The following is a 14,276-nucleotide window of genomic DNA, read 5'->3' on the forward strand; positions in this document are numbered from 1 at the left end:
TTTGAGAGGGGTGGGGAGGGGCAGAGAATGAGAGAGAGAGGGGGAATCCCAAGCTGGCTCCAAGCTGTCAGCACTGAGCCCCACATGGGGCTGAATCTCACAAAGCATGAGATCATGACCTGAGCTGAATTCAAGAGTCTGATGCTCAACCAACTGAGCCACCCGGGTGCCCCATAAAGCTTCTGTATTTACAACACTGCCTCTTGGACACGAAGGTAGACACAAAAAGGGAATAAACAAAAATTCAGAAATAACACAACTACTTAAAAATATAAAAGTGCCATCTCAAAAGGGACTTTTCAATAAATAAAATTGGAACAGCTAACTACGCATTCAGAGAATAAGGAAATTGGGTCCATATGTCAAATACCAGCATAGGTTCCAAATAGAGAAGAAATCTACGTATAAAAAAAAAAAATTAAAGCCACACAGACACAAGAAGAATGCACAGATGGAGTTTTATACAACCCAAGTCTGAGAACTTAACTATGACTAATTACAAGTCAAAATCCAGATAACTACATAACATATTAAAACACTATAAGCAGTGGCAAAAGACAAATGAGGAAATAAGAGAAATATTTGCAAAATATACCATAGATAAAGAATTAATATAAAGATCTTTTAAGAATACATAAAAAATCCAGGGGCGCCTGGGTGGCTCAGTCGGGTAAGCGTCCAACTTCAACTCAGGTCATGATCTCGCGGCTTGTGAGTTTGAGCCCCGCTGCAGGGTCTGTGTTGACAGCTCAGAGCCTGGAGCCTGCTTGGGGTTCTGTGTCTCCCCTTCTTTCTGCCTTTCCCCTGCTCACATTCTGTGTCTCTCTGTCTCTCAATAATAAATAAACGTTAAAAAAATTTTATAAAAAAAAAAAAGAGAAAAACCCAGCGACACCCTGATGTCTAGAACACTTACTCTTTAGATCGTGGCTCTGAGGCACCATTTCTCGCTAAAGGGAACTAGAGGTTCTTGGAGAAACGGCTGATTGTAGGTCTGACACAGGGAAGGCACGTGGCAAGCCTAGTCCCTCTTTTTTTGTGCAGAAAGCAAAGCAGTGTTCAAACACTGACAGAGAGTTAACAAAAGGACAAGAATCAACTCAAAGAGAGTCATGCTGGCCACATTTGGGGGGAACTTAAGCGCAACAAAAGCCAATAATGAATTAGAAAACACTGCATGAAAAACGGAATCTAGAGCCCATAATGTTACTCAAAATATGGGGAAGGGAGGCAGGGGGGCTCTTCTTTATAGAAGATGCCAGCTGACACATATGCAAGAAATGACAGAATTAGAAAATCATGGCTTTGCATCAATCTCAAATTTTCACAACTGTTTTAGTCCGGAATCATCAATGGATTTTGAAATCGATTGTTGTGGAATCGGTTGGGGCTGTTGTGGAATTAGCCTAGCAAACCTACTGGGAACAGCATTACAGGCAGAGGGACTAACAATGGTTACATTAAGCAGGAGTAAGTAGGATATGAATCATACTGAAGGGGCCATAGAGGAGTAGAGCGAGGGAAAGAGGGAGGAGGAGAGGAAGTCAGGTGGCTAGATCACGTGGAGACTTGAAGGCGATTGTAAGGACTGGCTTTTGTCACATTGAAATGGGGAACAATGACAGGGTTTTGAGCAAGAGAGTGGTATAATCTGACTTAAATTTCAAAAAACAAAGTCGCTCTCCGAATAGTCTGGAGGGGACAAGGAGAAAAGAAGAGACACCTGCCAGGATGGTTTTGCTGTCATAAGCACGGGGAATCTAAACAGGAGTGTTGCGTAAATGTGAGTGTAAATACAGTGTGATGGCTAATTGTATGTATCGCCTTGACTGCATCACGGAGTATCCAGATATTTAGCTAAATGTGATTTCTGGGCGTGTCTTTGAGAGTTTTCCCCAGTGACATTAGAAGTTGAATCAGTGGTCTCAGCAAAGCAGATTGCCTTCTCCAAGGTGGGTGGACATTATCCAATCCGTTGAGGAAGCGAGGAGAACAAAAGGTAGAGGAAGGGAGACTGCGTCCCTTTTCAGCCTGATTGAGCCGAGACATTGTTCTTTGCCTGTCCTTACCTGAGAAGTACACCATCAGCTCCCCTGTCTCAGAACTTTGGACTTGGACACCACCTGCTTTCCTTGGTGTCCAGCTTGCTGATAGAAGATGGTGAGACCTCTCAGCCTCCCTAACTGCGTGAACCCATGTTCCCCGGAGGGCCCTGTCTAATACACAAAGATAGAGTTAATGGCAAAGAACACATTTTCTTTATACAATTTGTGAATACTGCACACATCGAGAATAAAAAACAAAGTAAACATTTTGGAAAATTGTACAATATGTTAATCATTTCAAGAATGAGCAGAAATTAATCTTAGGTATGAATAGAATTTAAAAAATAAATGAACTTGCTTTATACCAATGGCAATCTTAATAATATTCATTGTGTTTCAAATGTATCACTACATTTATTTCAGGAGAGGATGAAGTTTTTTTCTTTTTTAATTTATTTTTGAGAGAGAGAAAAAGAGAGAGAGAAAGAGATAGAGAAAGAGCATGAGTGGGTCAGGGGCCAAGAGAGAGGGAGAAAGAGAATCCCGATAATCTTATGCTATTAGCACAGAACCCGACACAGGGCTTGAACTCAGACCAGTGAGATCATGACTTGAGCCGATGTTGAGAGTTGGACGCTTAACTGACTGAGCCACCTAGGTGCCCTGAGAATGTACTTTTGTAGGAATTAAGGTAGACAACGTAAAATGACATTTCATAGAAGACTACCGTGAGAAAAAAATCAATGTACTATAGCACTTTCCCGAGATGTTCCAAGCAATCAGGACGTGCAAAGTGAAATTTTAGGGAGAGGCCACTGACATTGACATTGCCAATGACTTTGTGAACATTAAAAAAAAAAATGTTTTCTTCTTTTTTTTTTCTTTTTCGGACAGTGAGGATACACTTTATTTATTTTTAGCTTTGGCATTTCATTAGTAGGAGAATACAACCTTAGTAATAAACTTATATTTCCGGCACATCCAATAGCTCCCTTGGCTATTGGAATGGGCTTTGAAGACTTGATGGGTACAGATTGTAAAAGGATGCACAGAGGGCCGGGGAGAAATAAAAGCATGTGTTAGCACAGTAAGGTGAATTGTTGAGAAATAGGAATCATTATCTTGGTTCCAAAACCGAACATGTCTGCTTTCTCTCTTTAACGCTAAGACCTGAACGCTTCAGTCTTGCCTCAACAAACTTCCACCCAACAATTCAATGTTTTACGTGAAACAATTTTCCAATCTACCGTGTTGTGATTTGTGTGTGCGTGTTGGTTTGTTTTGCGATTGTATTACCCAATGACAAGTTTACATAAAACATCTAGAAAATTCACAATCCGTTAAGAAAAATAATCTCAAAGGTGAACGTTACCAAACGCACAATGCTGCAATTTCTCCCAGATGCACACATTTTACTTGTGAGGAGAGCCCATGATAGGCCAGTAGGGACGAAGAAGAAATAACTGGAACGGCTAAAACAATTCTGTAATGTAATGGTTTCATTGTCATCATTTCAGGAGCTCACATCTGTGATGATGCTGAATCTGCTACTAATTACATAAGGCCGTCACAGGAAACATCTGGACCAAAATCATGGCTGAGATAAGCATCAGAAACATGACCTAGCTTTCACACTTTCTTTTCACTTGACAAGGATTTATGAAGGGTCCTTTTCTTCCTTAAATATTTCTGAAACTAGATTATTACCATAAATATCTATGCTATCCATCTCCTTCTATAGGGATATAATAGTATAGATAAATAATTAATTAGTATAAATAGTATATTATTAGTATTATTTATATTATATTATTATATTATATAATATATAATATATATTAATTAGTATAATTAGTATATAAATAGTATAAATAAATAATTCCAGATTAGTTCTATTAAAATCTTTTTTCCTCTGATAATCTAGAAAATTATCTTCTTTCATATCTACCTCGGTTGGGGGGGGGCAACATTGACCTTTTTTTCATCTTGTAATTCTTCCAGTTCTTTTGTTTGTTTGTTTTAATGTTCATTTATTTTTGAGAGAGAAAAAGAGACTGAGTGAGAGCGGAAGAGGGGCAGAAAGAGAGAGAAAGAGAGAGAGAGAGAGAATCGGAAGTAGGCTTCAGGCCCTGAGCTGTCAGCACATAGCCTGGTGCAGGGCTCGAACTCACAGACCGTGAAATCATGACCTGAGCTGAAGCTGGACGCTTAACTGACTAAGCCACCTTGGCGACCCAGTTCTTTTTATTTTGTTTTATTTTTTTTATTTTTTAGAGAGAGAGCGGGCGAGAGTGGGGGAGAAGGGCACAGGGAGAGAGGGAATCTTAGGCAGGCTATACGCTCAGTGTGGAGCCCAGCTCTGGGCTCGATTCCACAACCCTGTAACCTAAGCCAAAATCAGGAGGTGGTCGCTCAACTGACTGAGTCATAAGTCACCCAGGCACCGCTCCCCCATAGTGTTCTTACCACTTTATATGTGTGTGTATGTGTGTGTGTGTGTGTGTGTGTGTGTGTGTGTATGTATATTTATTTATTTTATTTAAAAGAATTTTTTAACGTTTATTTTTGAGAGACAGAGAGACAGCATGAGCAGGGGAGAGGCAGAGAGAGATACACCAGAATTTGAAGCATGCTCCAGGCTCTGAGCTATCAGCCCGGAGCCCACATGGGGCGTGGGGCTCGAACTCACAAACCTGGAGATCATGACCTGAGCCAAAGTAGGATTCTTTTTTATTTATTTATTTATTTATTTATTTATTTATTTATTTATTTATTTTTTAATATATGAAATTTACTGTCAAATTGGTTTCCATACAACACCCAGTGCTCATCCCAAAAGGTGCCCTCCTCAATACCCATCACCCACCCTGCCCTCCCTCCCACCCCCCATCAACCCTCAGTTTGTTCTCAGTTTTTAACAGTCTCTTATGCTTTGGCTCTCTCCCACTCTAACCTCTTTTTTTTTTTTCCCTTCCCCTCCCCCATGGGTTTCTGTTACGTTTCTCAGGATCCACATAAGAGTGAAACCATATGGTATCTGTCTTTCTCTGTATGGCTTATTTCACTTAGCATCACACTCTCCAGTTCCATCCACGTTGCTACAAAAGGCCATATTTCATTTTTTCTCATTGCCACGTAGTATTCCATTGTGTATATAAACCACAATTTCTTTATCCATTCATCAGTTGATGGACATTTAGGCTCTTTCCATAATTTGGCTATTGTTGAGAGTGCTGCTATAAACATTGGGGTACAAGTGCCCCTATGCATCAGTACTCCTGTATCCCTTGGATAAATTCCTAGCAGTGCTATTGCTGGGTCATAGGGTAGGTCTATTTTTAATTTTCTGAGGAACCTCCACACTGCTTTCCAGAGCGGCTGCACCAATTTGCATTCCCACCAACAGTGCAAGAGGGTTCCCGTCTCTCCACATCCTCTCCAGCATCTATAGTCTCCTGATTTCTTCATTTTGGCCACTCTGACTGGCGTGAGGTGGTATCTGAGTGTGGTTTTGATTTGTATTTCCCTGATGAGGAGCGACGTTGAACATCTTTTCATGTGCCTGTTGGCCATCCGGATGTCTTCTTTAGAGAAGTGTCTATTCATGTTTTCTGCCCATTTCTTCACTGGGTTATTTGTTTTTCGGGTGTGGAGTTTGATGAGCTCTTTATAGATTTTGGATACTAGCCCTTTGTCCGATGTGTCATTTGCAAATATCTTTTCCCATTCCGTTGGTTGCCTTTTAGTTTTGTTGGTTGTTTCCTTTGCTGTGCAGAAGCTTTTTATCTTCATAAGGTCCCAGTAATTCACTTTTGCTTCTAATTCCCTTGCCTTTGGGGATGTGCCGAGTAAGAGATTGCTACGGCTGAGGTCAGAGAGGTCTTTTCCTGCTTTCTCCTCTAAGGTTTTGATGGTTTCCTGTCTCACATTCAGGTCCTTTATCCATTTTGAGTTTATTTTTGTGAATGGTGTGAGAAAGTGGTCTAGTTTCAACCTTCTGCATGTTGCTGTCCAGTTCTCCCAGCACCATTTGTTAAAGAGACTGTCTTTTTTCCATTGGATGTTCTTTCCTGCTTTGTCAAAAATGAGTTGGCCATACGTTTGTGGGTCTAGTTCTGGGGTTTCTATTCGATTCCATTGGTCTATGTGTCTGTTTTTATGCCAATACCATGCTGTCTTGATGATGACAGCTTTGTAGTAGAGGCTAAAGTCTGGGATTGTGATGCCTCCTGCTTTGGTCTTCTTCTTCAAAATTACTTTGGCTATTCGGGGCCTTTTGTGGTTCCATATGAATTTTAGGATTGCTTGTTCTAGTTTCAAGAAGAATGCTGGTGCAATTTTGATTGGGATTGCATTGAATGTGTAGATAGCTTTGGGTAGTATTGACATTTTGACAATATTTATTCTTCCAATCCATGAGCAGGGAATGTCTTTCCATTTCTTTATATCTTCTTCAATTACCTGCATAAGCTTTCTATAGTTTTCAGCATACAGATCTTTGACATCTTTGGTTAGATTTATTCCTAGGTATTTTATGCTTCTTGGTGCAATTGTGAATGGGATCAGTTTCTTTATTTGTCTTTCTGTTGCTTCATTGTTAGTGTATAAGAATGCAACTGATTTCTGTACATTGATTTTGTATCCTGCAACTTTGCTGAATTCATGTATCAGTTCTAGCAGACTTTTGGTGGAGTCTATCGGATTTTCCATGTATAATATCATGTCATCTGCAAAAAGCGAAAGCTTGACTTCATCTTTGCCAATATTGATGCCTTTGATTTCCTTTTGTTGTCTGATTGCTGATGCTAGAACTTCCAGCACTATATTAAACAACAGCGGTGAGAGTGGGCATCCCTGTCGTGTTCCTGATCTCAGGGAAAAAGCTCTCAGTTTTTCCCCATTGAGGATGATGTTAGCTGTGGGCTTTTCATAAATGGCTTTTATGATCTTTAAGTATGTTCCTTCTATCCCGACTTTCTCAAGGGTTTTTATTAAGAAAGGGTGCTGGATTTTGTCAAAGGCCTTTTCTGCATCGATTGACAGGATCATATGGTTCTTCTCTTTTTTTTTGTTAATGTGATGTATCACGTTGATCGATTTGCGAATGTTGAACCAGCCCTGCATCCCAGGAATGAATCCCACTTGATCATGGTGAATAATTCTTTTTATATGCTGTTGAATTCGATTTGCTAGTATCTTATTGAGAATTTTTGCATCCATATTCATCAGGGATATTGGCCTGTAGTTCTCTTTTTTTACTGGGTCTCTGTCTGGTTTAGGAATCAAAGTAATACTGGCTTCATAGAATGAGTCTGGAAGTTTTCCTTCCCTTTCTATTTCTTGGAATAGCTTGAGAAGGATAGGTATTATCTCTGCTTTAAACGTCTGGTAGAACTCCCCTGGGAAGCCATCTGGTCCTGGACTCTTATTTGTTGGGAGATTTTTGATAACCGATTCAATTTCTTCGCTGGTTATGGGTCTGTTCAAGCTTTCTATTTCCTCCTGATTGAGTTTTGGAAGAGTGTGGGTGTTTAGGAATTTGTCCATTTCTTCAAGGTTGTCCAATTTGTTGGCATATAATTTTTCATAGTATTCCCTGATAATTGTTTGTATCTCTGAGGGATTGGTTGTAATAATTCCATTTTCATTCATGATTTTATCTATTTGGGTCATCTCCCTTTTCTTTTTGAGAAGCCTGGCTAGAGGTTTGTCAATTTTGTTTATTTTTTCAAAAAACCAACTCTTGGTTTCGTTGATCTGCTCTACAGTTTTTTTAGATTCTATATTGTTTATTTCTGCTCTGATCTTTATGATTTCTCTTCTTCTGCTGGGTTTAGGCTGCCTTTGCTGTTCTGCTTCTATTTCCTTTAGGTGTGCTGTTAGATTTTGTATTTGGGATTTTTCTTGTTTCTTGAGATAGGCCTGGATTGCGATGTATTTTCCTCTCAGGACTGCCTTCGCTGCGTCCCAAAGAGTTTGGATTGTTGTATTTTCATTTTTGTTTGTTTCCATATATTTTTTAATTTCTTCTCTAATTGCCTGGTTGACCCACTCATTCGTTAGTAGGGTGTTCTTTAACCTCCATGCTTTTGGAGGTTTTCCAGACTTTTTCCTGTGGTTGATTTCAAGCTTCATAGCATTGTGGTCTGAAAGTATGCATGGTATAATTTCAATTCTTGTAAACTTATGAAGGGCTGTTTTGTGACCCAGTATATGATCTATCTTGGAGAATGTTCCATGTGCACTCGAGAAGAAAGTATATTCTGTTGCTTTGGGATGCAGAGTTCTAAATATATCTGTCAAGTCCATCTGATCCAATGTATCATTCAGGGCCCTTGTTTCTTTATTGACTGTGTGTCTAGATGATCTATCCATTTCTGTAAGTGGGGTGTTAAAGTCCCCTGCAATGACCACATTCTTATCAATAAGGTTGCTTATGTTTATGAGTAACTGTTTTATATATCTGGGGGCTCCGGTATTTGGCGCATAGACATTTATAATTGTTAGCTCTTCCTGATGGATAGACCCTGTAATTATTATATAATGCCCTTCTTCATCTCTTGTTACAGTCTTTAATTTAAAGTCTAGTTTGTCTGATATAAGTATGGCTACTCCAGCTTTCTTTTGGCTTCCAGTAGCATGATAAATAGTTCTCCATCCCCTCACTCTCAACCTAAAGGTGTCCTCAGATCTCAAATGAGTCTCTTGTAGACAGCAAATAGATGGGTCTTGTTTTTTTATCCATTCTGATACCCTATGTCTTTTGGTTGGCGCATTTAATCCATTTACATTCAGTGTTATTATAGAAAGATACGGGTTTAGAGTCATTGTGATGTCTGTATGTTTTATGCTTGTAGTGATGTCTCTGGTACTTTGTCTCACAGGATCCCCCTTAGGATCTCTTGTAGGGCTGGTTTCATGGTGACAAATTCCTTCAGTTTTTGTTTGTTTGGGAAGACCTTTATCTCTCCTTCTATTCTAAATGACAGACTTGCTGGATAAAGGATTCTCGGCTGCATATTTTTTCTGTTTAGCACACTGAAGATATCGTGCCAAGCCTTTCTGGCCTGCCAAGTTTCAAAGGAGAGATCAGTCACGAGTCTTATAGGTCTCCCTTTATATGTGAGGGCACGTTTATCCCTTGCTGCTTTCAGAATTTTCTCTTTATCCTTGTATTTTGCCAGTTTCACTATGATATGTCGTGCAGAAGATCGATTCAAGTTACGTCTGAAGGGAGTTCTCTGTGCCTCTTGGATTTCAATGCCTTTTTCCTTCCCCAGTTCAGGGAAGTTCTCAGCTATAATTTCTTCAAGTACCCCTTCAGCACCTTCCCCTCTCTCTTCCTCCTCTGGGATACCAATTATGCGTATATTATTTCTTTTTAGTGTATCACTTAGTTCTCTAATTTTCCCCTCATACTCCTGGATTTTTTTATCTCTCTTTCTTTCAGCTTCCTCTTTCTCCATAACTTTATCTTCTAGTTCACCTATTCTCTCCTCTGCCTCTTCAATCCGAGCCGTCGTGGTTTCCATTTTGTTTTGCATTTCGTTTAAAGCGTTTTTCAGCTCCTCGTGACTGTTCCTTAGTCCCTTGATCTCTGTAGCAAGAGATTCTCTGCTGTCCTGTATACTGTTTTCAAGCCCAGCGATTAATTTTATGACTATTATTCTAAATTCACTTTCTGTTATATTATTTAAGTCCTTTTTGATCAGTTCATTAGCTGTTGTTATTTCCTGGAGATTCTTCTGAGGGGAATTCTTCCGTTTGGTCATTTTGGATAGTCCCTGGAGTGATGAGGACCCGCAGGGCACTTCCCCCATGCTGTGGTGTATAACTTGAGTTGGTGGGCGGGGCCGCAGTCAGACCTGATGTCTGCCCCCAGCCCACCGCTGGGGCCACAGTCAGACTGGTGTGTGCCTTCTCTTCCCCTCTCCTAGGGGCGGGATTCACTGTGGGGTGGCGTGGCCCGTCTGGGCTACTTGCACACTGCCAGGCTTGTGGTGCTGGGGATCTGGCGTATTAGCTGGGGTGGGTAGGCAAGGTGCATGGGGGCAGGAGGGGCAGGCTTAGCTCGCTTCTCCTTAGGTGATCCACTTCAGGAGGGGCCCTGTGGCAGCGGGAGGGAGTCAGATCCACTGCCGGAAGTTTGGCTCTGCAGAAGCACAGAGTTGGGTGTTTGCGCAGAGCGAGCAAGTTCCCTGGCAGGAACTGGTTCTCTTTGGGATTTTGGCTGGGGGATGGGCGGGGGAGATGGCGCTGGCGAGCGCCTTTGTTCCCCGCCAAGCTGAGCTCTGCCGTCCGGGGGCTCAGCAGCTCTCCCTCCCTTTGTCCTCCAGCCTTCCCGCTTTCTGAGCAGAGCTGTTAACTTCTGACCTCCCAGACGCTAAGTCGCGCTTGCTGTCGGAACACAGTCCGTCCGGCCCCTCCGCTTTTGCCAGCCCGACTCGGGGGCTCTGCTTGGCCGGCGAGCCGCCCCTCCGCCCCGGCTCCCTCCCGCCAGTCCGTGGAGCGCGCACCGCCTCGCCGCCCTTCCTACCCTCTTCCGTGGGCCTCTCGTCTGCGCTTGGCTCCGGAGACTCCGTTCTGCTAATCCTCTGGCGGTTTTCTGGGTTCTTTAGGCAGGTGTAGGTGGAATCTAAGTGATGAGCAGGACGCGCGGTGAGCCCAGCGTCCTCCTAAGCCGCCATCTTCCGGAACTCCCCAAAGTAGGATTCTTAACTGACTGAGCCAGCCAGGTGCCCCCTTACTATTATATTTTTAAGGAGTTTCTTCCTGTCTCATTTCTTTGGCAGCCTAGTGATATAAATATCTTACAATGTCCTCCTTAGAAGTTTGAAATCATCTTTACCTGGCGCTAACACTATAGAATGGCATCGGGTTCTATATTAATGTTCAAGAATAACATTCAAACAAATAAACTCTTCAGGGTAAAAATAAAAAAGCATAGTTTTTTATTTTGTTTTGGGAGAGGGTTCATAAAGGAGAGGAACTTGAGACACATCATGGTGGGGAGGGGTGCTACAGGATTCCGACCTGAAGCCAAAATCGCTCAATATAGTTAGTAAGTGTCACCATCCTCCAGAAATGATCCAATTCTTCCTCTCTTTCCCATATTCATACAAAGAGGAAATTGAGACCTCTGCTGTCGGTTATCGTCAGTCAGACTTTTCACGGTATGGGTTTCCTCTGCATTATTTCAGCTAAATATTAGCTTTTATCTATTCACTGAAAATGCATGGGTGCGTAAGTCCTGGCATTTTCCTGGATGTATGCTCAACATTAGTCTGCCCTGGCTTAGTCGCATAAACAGCCAAACATATTTGGAGTTTTTTTGTTGTGTCATTCGGCTTAAAAACAAGAAAGTTTAAGAGTGAATAAAATAAAATAAAATAAAATAAAATAAAATAAAATAAGATAAAATAAGATAAAATAAAATAAGATAAAATAAAATAAAATAAAAATGTACTTATATGTAGTTCACATTCTAGCTGGGAAGAAGGCTAACTAACAAAAAGTTAAGTTGATAACGATTCAAGGACAGAGAGGAGTTTCCTTTGTGTTATTTTTCAGAGACTGATGATTTGTGTTGAATTTCAGTATAATTATGCATTTATATTTATATATAATCACTAAATAAATATTTAGAAGGAATGGGCAGATAATATGATTATGTTTGTTACCCCTTGAGCTGTTACCTTTGCTTTCCACCCAGAGTTTTACGTTTTTTTGTCTTGTTTTGTTTTTCCCTAGAAACATAACATTTTCCCCAGCTTTACTGAGGTATGATTGACAAATAATACTCACTTATGTGAGTGCCTGGGTGGCTCAGTCGGTTGAGTGTCTGACTCTTGGTTTTGGCTCAAGTCATGATCTAACAGTTCATGGGTTCGAGCCCCCACATCAGGCTCTGTGCTGACAGCACGGAGCCTACTTGGGATTCTCTGTCTCCCTCTCTCTCTATCCCTCCCCCGCTCATGTGCACACTCACTCTCCGTCTAAATAAACATCAAAAATAAGTTATATTTAGGTTGTACATGTGATCTTTTGTAAGGTGTACAACATGGTGATTTAATATATACATAATGCTGTAATATGATTATATTTTTTTTAGTTATTTGTTTTGTGGGGCAGGCACCAGGTCTGTTTGGCCATAAGGCTATTGATAACAACAAAAATGGAGTAATGTTGAGATTATTCTTTGACACAATTCTACAATAAGAATTCTTGTAAAGATTTCATTATTTATTGATATTTTATTTTGGGGGGATAAATTTTCAAAATATAAATTCGTTAAAATGATGGATGTGCCACTTGCAGTTTTCAAACAGAAGGCATCAGTTTGTGTTCCTACCAACACTATACAAATGTGCCCCATCTCTATTAACCTCACTAGCTCAGGAAGTTACTATTTATTTTAAATACTTCAAATCTGATAGAAAAAGTGTTATTTTATTGCTGTCTTAATTTACATTTTCCTCTTTACTGGTGAAGAGTATATGTTTAATGTATTTATCAAAAATTTGAATTCCTTTTTAATAAATAAATTTATGTATTTATGTATTTATTTATTTATTCATGTAAGTAGGCTCCACACCCAATTTGGGGCTTGAACTCATGACCTTGAGATCAAGAGTCACATACTATATACCAACTGATTCAGCCAGTTGCCTCTGTATTTCTATTCTTCTATTGAAAGATTTATTTTATTAATTCTAAGAACTTGTACAATAGCTTTTATTGTTGACGTATCGTCTTTATTTCAGAAAAGAGATAATTTTGTGTTTTTAATTTTTACAGTGCTTTTCTGTGTTCTCTCCAAACTATGTCCTCCAGTTTTAACTGAAGTGATCAAGACTTTCATCCCTCCTGCCATTTTCCTATTCTGACTGAATTTCTTATGGAAGGTTTGAAGGAAAATGCTAACACTTCTCCTATGACAGGGCAACCAGTTCTAGTCACACACCAGTCCAAAACCACGTACAGAGGGGTAATGGTGTACTTTAGAATGTGAAAAGGGACTTTTTAATTAAAATGGAAGACAGCAATTATCCCCATCTTTTATGGAGAGCAAGAGATAGCAGACCACTCATGAGTCCACTGAGGACATGCAGAGGTGTTGCAAAATGGGTTCTTACCCATATCGGTACACACACACACACACACACACACACGCACACACACAGAGCTGAGAGTTTTTTATTCTTTCAACAAGCATTTATGGATACAGGCATTCTTCTAGGCTCTGGGAATACTGAACTGACAGAGCAGATAAAAGTCCTTGCCTTTATGGTTGATATTTTCTAGTGAGTGAAGAAACAGTGAACAGCATCATTAGAATTTTAAGTAAAATATGTAGTAGAGTAGAGGATGGTAAATAATAGGGGAAAAATTAAAGCAGGAAAGGAGACAGGAAATTCTTCCCAGAAGAGAGTTGAGATCTTAAATAGAGTGGCCAAGGAAAGCTTCGTTGAGAAGGAGGCAATCAAATAGGACTTGAAAGGAGTGGGGAAGCAAACCATGAAGGTATCTGGGGGAAGAGGCAGAGGGAATAACAAATGAAAGCCTCAAATCAGGAGCAAATCCAGCAGCAAGATTAAGAGGCAGGAAGTGAATGGGCGAAGGAGGGGCTGAGCAGCAGTGAATGAGCTCAAAGAGGTCATGGAGGGCAGGATCTCTGAGAGCCTTGTCCACAGTTTAAAAAAATTTTTTTAATGTTTATTTATTTCTGAGACAGAGAGAGACACAGCGTGAACAGGGGAGGGGCAGAGAGAGAGAGGGAGACACAGAATCCAAAGCAGGGTCCACGCTCTGAGCTGTCAGCACAGAGCCCCACATGGGGCTCAAACTCACAAACCGTGAGATCATGACCTGAGCCAAAGCCAGATGCTTAACTGACTGAGTCACCCAGGCACCCCACCTTGTCCATAGTTTTAAGGATGACTTAGGCAAGAAGCCATTGGAGGTTCTGCAAAGAGCAGCGTTATAATGTGAGTTACCGTTTCACAACACCACTCCAGCTACAGTGTTGAGAGGGAAAAACAAATCAGGGAAATCTTTTATACCTATAATAAGAACTATAATCCCTATGAGAGATGATGCCCTCTTGGGCTAAGGTGGTAGAGATGACAAGAAGTCTTAAAATTCCAGATATATTTTGAAGGATAAACCAGTAAGAGTGTGGATGGATTGGTATGAGTGATTAGGGAAAGTAGGAGTTGAGGGTAACTCCAG

This window comes from Neofelis nebulosa, chromosome 8 (genome assembly GCF_028018385.1).
Source record: "Neofelis nebulosa isolate mNeoNeb1 chromosome 8, mNeoNeb1.pri, whole genome shotgun sequence".
Taxonomy (NCBI): domain Eukaryota; kingdom Metazoa; phylum Chordata; class Mammalia; order Carnivora; family Felidae; genus Neofelis; species Neofelis nebulosa.